Below are 6,183 nucleotides of genomic sequence, written 5' to 3' on the forward strand. Positions count from 1 at the left end.
CTGTTTTCATTAGAGAGAAGAAGATTCACAGGCAACTTAATTGAGACATATCAGATAATCAGAGGGTTAGATAGGATGGACAGTGGGAGCCTTTTTCCTCGGATGGTTATGGCTACCACGAGGGGACATAGCTTTAAATTGAGGGGTGATAGACATAGGACAAATGTCAGAGGTAGTTTCTTTACTCAGAGTAGTAGGGGTGTAGGACAGCCTGCCTACAACAGTATAGACTCACCAACTTTAAGGGCATTTAAATGGTCATTGGTTAGACATATGGATGAAAATGGAATAGTGTAGGTTAGGTGGGTTGCAAATTGGTTTCACTGGTAGGTGCAACATCGAGGGCCGAAGGGCCTGTACTGAGCTGTAATGTTCTATAAACAGCACTTACAATGAATGCCAAGTTATTTGCTTTCCAAAATATGCAGCAATCCTTCAACGATCCCATTTCACTCCACAATCAAAACTACAGAAAAGACAAGTCAGGATTCTTGGCTTTTGCAGGTTGGTAGAAATCTTTGATGGTACTTCATCGGCAGCTTTCAAAGCAAAAGTGCCTTTCTTATTCTGTTTCCTTCTGGCCAGCTTGCTAGCTATTTTACTTCAAGGAACGTTCTATTCATTTTACTAACAATGCAGGAGCAACTAATTATGGTTTATTGATTGTGAATTTTATAGCACCTCATCCGTGATCACCTCTGCTCACGACTACTACCGCACCCAGACCAAAGATAAAACTTTTGAAGTAGTCCAATCTGAAACTCAGGTCCTAAATAGAAACAAGGGAAACTACAAAGGTATGAGGGGTGAATTAGCTACAATAGATTGAGTAGTTTTGAGTAAAAAGGCACAATAGTAATAGGCAATTGTTAATATGCAAGGAAAAAATGCGTAAGTTATGACAATCCTTTAGTGTAAAAGGACGTAATAGGAAAATCAGGCCATCCACGGCCAACAAAATAAATTAAAGATAGCATTAGATCCAAAGAAGAGTCATAAAAAGTTGTTTGAGAAAGTAGCAAGCCTGAGGACTGAGAGCAAGCTAGAATTCAGCAAAGGAAAATCAAGAGGTTAATCAAGTGGGGACAAATAGAGCACGAGTAAATGTTCAACTAACATAAAAGCAGACTATGCTTTTATAAAGTAGGTTTTTCCAAAAAGATACATAGGCACCATATAGACAGAATAAAAAAAGAAAATGGCAAAATAATAACAGAATTATGTCGGTTGGATCTTAACAGAAGACAAGAAAAAAAACTTTCCAGAGATGTTAGGGCTAGTGGGGAGGAAGAATTGTAAGAAACTACTATTGGCATAAAAAAATTTGGAACTAATTGAATTCAAAATTGATATCAGAGGGCCTGATAATGTACATCCCAGGGTACCAAATGAAGTGGCCATGGAAATAGCAGATCTTCCAAAATTCAATAGATTCTGGAACAGTCCTAACAGATTGAAGAGTGGCAAATGTAGCCTCGTTATTTTAAAAAGGAGGAAGGGCAAAACCAGGAATAACAGACAGGTTAGCCTATCAGTAGTAGGGAAAATGCTGGCATCCATCACAAAGAATGAAGAATGAAAAATACCAACAAGATTACACAAAGTCAAAACAGGTATCTAATACACTGTAAGTAATCTAATCTAATCTAATCTAAAAAGGAGGGAGATTCAGTGGGGGATGAGGTGGATTTGATTTTCAGATAACTTTTGAGAACGTCATGTGAGAAGTTATTCAGTCAACTGTTTCATTGGAGTTTTAAATTAAAAAGGGGCAGGGGACAGGGAAAGGAGCAGAAGTTAGTAGAGTCAAAGATGTACAGCACGGACACAGTCCCTTTGGTCCAACTCATCCATGCTTACCAGATATCCTAATTTAATCAAGTCCCATTTGCCAGCACTTGGCCCATACCCCTCTAAACCTTCCTATTCATAGACCCATCCAGATGTCTTTTAAATGTTATAACTGTACCAACCTCCACCACTTCCTCTGGAAGGTCATTCCATAGACACACTACCCACTGCGTGAAAATGTTGCCCCTTAAGTCCTTTTTAAATTTCCCTCCCTCCCCTGAAACTGATGCCCTCTAGACCTGGACTCCCCCACCCCAGGGAAAAGATCTTGTCTATTTCCCCTACCCATGCCCCTGATGATTTTATAAGTGTCGATAATATCACCCTTCAGCTTCCAACATTCCAGAAAAAACAGTCGCAGTCTATTCAGCCTCTCCATATAGCTCAAGTCCTCAATCCTGGAAATAAAATTCTGACTGGTCCAGACAGACTGAATGCAGAGATGTTGGTTCCCTAGATGGGGGTTTCGGAACAGGATATTACAGTCTAAGGATACAGGGTGACCATTTCCAACTGATATCACGAAACATTTCTTCACCCAAATGGCAGTGCCCTACAGAATTCTCTCAGAAAGCTGTGGAGATTTGGTCACTGGAAGTATTTAAGAAATAAACAGATTTCTAGAGGCTAAAAGGTGTTTAGGGGTATACAAAGAAAGTAAGAGTACTGGACGAAGGGTTTAGTTATGATCAATGAATGATAGACAGTACTCAACAGGTCAAATGGTCTACTCCTGCTCTCATTTTCTATCTTTTAAATACTGTACTTACCGTTTTTCTGTCACTTTGGCTGCCTCCAGCTGGTGAGCCAAACCCACCAGGTGACTGCAAGTAGCCCCCACCTCTGGCACCAGTATCTCCAAAACCTCCACTAAAAGAACCTAGAAAATAGTATTGGAAATCAGTTAAAGCATCAAACCAAAGCTACATTTACAACTTTATAAACTACAGTTTTCATCTATTTCTAATGAGTATTTCAGAGAAAGTGATGACTGTAGACGCTGAAGGGTCAGAGTTGATAACATAACACCAGGTTATAATCCAACAGGTTTAATTGGAAGCACTAGCTTTCAGAGCGCCACTCCATCACAACCACCTGATGAAGGAGCAGCGCTCCAAAAGCTAGTGCTTCCAATTAAACCTGTTGGACTATACCCTGGTGTTGAGAGATTTTTAACTTTGTTCACCCCAGTCCAACACCGGCATCTCCAAATCTTGATAACACATGGCATCAAAGAAGGGGTATGTCTGAAACGTCAACTCTCTTGCTTATCAGATGCTGTCTGACCTGATGTACTTTTTCCAGTGCCACATTTTAAATAGTATTTCCCATTCTGCTCAGATGGTCCAAGCACTCCCTGGCCTCCTCACACCATCTAATATCTCTGCTACCCTCAGATATCTGAACTCACCTAATTCTTGCCTCTTAAGTATTTGAATTACTCCCTCACTGATGGCTGACCTTTCAGCCACTAACTCTTAAGTGTTGAAATTTCCTCCCTTAAACTCTTGACCTCCTCCTTCTACCTTAAAGATGTTGCCAATCTGGCAGCACTAGTGGAGCGAGAAAAGTTAACATTTCAGTGCCTTGGTCATTCATGAGAAGTCCATTCCCCAAAGGGCTACCCATGCTGACATGAGACAGAAAATACCACAAGCAAAAAAATTCCAATCACACATTCAGTTACATAATAATAGTATATATTTTACAACATACTACTTCTAAAATTACATTTATTTTTCCTAACAAAAGAACAGGTCAGTTAAGGAATGAATATTACAGCTAGAGTATTTATAAACATAGCGAGGCCTCAATGCCCTATTCTACTCTCCCTGCCCATCTGTATACCCTGACACACCCTCCGGCTTCATAAACTTCCTTCCTCCCCTCCCCAAAATGCACTTTCGGTTTATTGCAATCCGTTAAAACCGCGGAATAGAGTGGGGATTGAAAACGCATGAGAACTGGAGAGCTAGCAGCTGCAGGCAAGCCTCCATCTTCCGAGGGCCCGGCCTGCAGAACCGTTCTTGCAAGCCGCGGCTTTTCCCCGGCCACCTTCTGCACGGAAAAGTGAAGGCACAAATGGACAAACTCTCAGCTACTCTCTCACCCGGATTATTCCACATCGTCCCTTCCCGCGACCGTTTAATGGACGAAAGCTCAGACCGGACAAAGCGCGCCAAACAGGTCGCGTGCAGCAGCCGACCACTCACAGGCCTAGAAATTCAAATTCCTCGCCTAACCGTTGCCAGGGAGTCCGGCTCGTGTCGAGGGTTTTCCCCACCCCCTTCTTCACCTGACCCGTGATTGGTGTGTAATGGTGAAGCTCTGACGGCCGCTGCCATTTTTGTTACTGTCACAGCTCTTGCTCAGTTCCTGCTTCTTTTCCATGAGTCTCGTCTGAAGTGTAAGTTCATACTTTATAGCACATATGGCGAAAGTGAGCACTGCAGATCAGAGTCGTGAGTGTGCTGTTGGAAAAGCATAGCAGGTCAGGAAGCATCTGAAGAGCAGCAGTACCAACATTTCAGGCCAAAGCCCTTCATCAGGATGCAGTGTGCTGAACAATTTAAAAATTTGGTTAATACAAATAGCTGGTGCCCTGATACAAAAACAAATTCAAATTTGGCCAATCAGTTTGAATTATGCCCCAGAGACCAAAATCCAATCAAAGTTGAATTTTACTGTGTGGGAAGACATCAAACCAACGAAATTATCTGATGTTTTGGGGTATAAAACTGAACATTTTGAACAGTTAGGGGGAGAACAGCAAAAAGCACCTACAAGTGAAGACTGCCAGCAGAGTAGCTCTCTGAAAGGAACCTGTCCATAAGGAATTTGTGCAGCAGAAGACCAAAACTGAGCAAGAGAAACCTACAGAGAAAGTATGACATCTGAAAACGATAACTAGGTTTGAAAGTGATTTGCTGTAAATTTAAGAGGGAATTTATCGGACCAGTATTGTAGAGTAGAAGGTAAAAGATAGGTTTAGGAGAAAGGAGTTGAAAATAATGGTTTGAATATTCCCTTTTGGACTTAAAAAATTGTTAGTTTCATTAGTCAAATCTGAGATAGTTCTTTGCCTCTTGAAATTTAACAGATTACAGCGCTAGGTGAGCTTCGTATGTGAGCTCTCTGTGTGTTGGGTTTAAGTTAGCAGAAGGGTTTACCCTGTGTTGTAACAGAGTACTGACAAAGTAATTATTAAAATCTTTTGTGTGCACAAACGAAAAGCAAATGCTACTAGTTCAAAATCCAAATTTCAAAGTAAATGACATTAAAGATGTATTTTACACACTATACATCACAACATATGCACTGAGAGGCCAAGCTTCAAGCTAGCATTGATACATTAATGGGGCTGTATGAAAAATGGACTTTATTTGGAAGGGAAAAGATCCCTATCAATCTGCTCCCAATGCACAATATCACCTTTATTGACTATCACAATTCACACCAGCATTGAAAGGTAAGGGCCTCTCAAAATGCCACAACTCCAATTTGGGTGGGCTGAGTCTTGGGATTCCCTTCACTTGGTGAGGATATTGTGTTTCTTGAGGGAGGTTTGAGGTTGTCCTTGGAGTGTTACCTCCTGGTATCATTTTCATGGTAATGCTTGGTGTAGACAGCCTTTTAACTTCTAAAGGAAATATATGATGATAACGGTTTGCTTAGTTTCTTCCTTCTGGCTCCCACTTGTGCATTAAATAATTTTTAAAAAATCTCTCATTAATACCTGAAGGATGCCAAAACGCAAATATGTGCATTTTAGTAATTCATTCATGAAAAGGCTGCCCAGATGGGTGAAAATCTGACAAAATTAACCAAAAGTCAAACCCCATAATACCCTGTCATTAGGCCATCATTAAACAACCCAAATCTTAAAAGATCATTTTTCAGACTGCATCTTATTGGAACACAGAATGCTTTTACAACAATTGCTAATGAGGCAGTGTTAAACACATTTAAATTGAATTGGATCAATAGTTGAAAACCACAACTATAGAGGGATGCATGGAAACAAGAGTCTGGTTAGACTCAACAGCTCTTTTCTGATTCTTTGATTCACCTGTGTAGCATTTTGAACATCAACTATCCTTCAGCCCCTCTAAATGCAAAAAATGTATTATCACTTTCAGATAAAACAAATCATGGATGCTGCAATGTTACTTCCATTAGGAACTAGATTCAAAACACAACCTCAATTATATTTATAATTCTTCTAAGTTAAAGGAAATTACACAAACTTTATCTTAACAACAAAGTCCAGTACACAGTGGAGAAGGCTGTGGTATATCCTGCAGAGGTCATATAGCTCTAGCTCAGCCCCAG

At 40.5% G+C, this 6,183-nt stretch overlaps 1 protein-coding gene across 4 annotated transcripts in view; it reads right to left on the reverse strand.

Annotated features, from left to right (window-relative positions):
* Positions 1–4,303, reverse strand: part of LOC140453419 (replication protein A 32 kDa subunit-like) — a 47,509-nt gene extending 43,206 nt beyond the window's left edge. The window contains exons 1-2 of one of the 4 annotated variants that reach the window (XR_011952380.1): positions 3,962–4,303; positions 2,622–2,731 (exon numbers count right to left, since the gene is read on the reverse strand). The gene's annotated coding sequence lies outside the window, so the exon portion shown is untranslated. The remainder of the gene's footprint in view (positions 1–2,621; positions 2,732–3,961) is intronic. The other 3 variants (XR_011952379.1, XM_072548073.1, XM_072548075.1) reach the window with 3 other exon arrangements.
* Positions 4,304–6,183: the final 1,880 nt, after the last annotated feature.

This window comes from Chiloscyllium punctatum, chromosome 27 (genome assembly GCF_047496795.1).
Source record: "Chiloscyllium punctatum isolate Juve2018m chromosome 27, sChiPun1.3, whole genome shotgun sequence".
In the NCBI taxonomy this organism is placed as follows: Eukaryota; Metazoa; Chordata; class Chondrichthyes; order Orectolobiformes; family Hemiscylliidae; genus Chiloscyllium; species Chiloscyllium punctatum.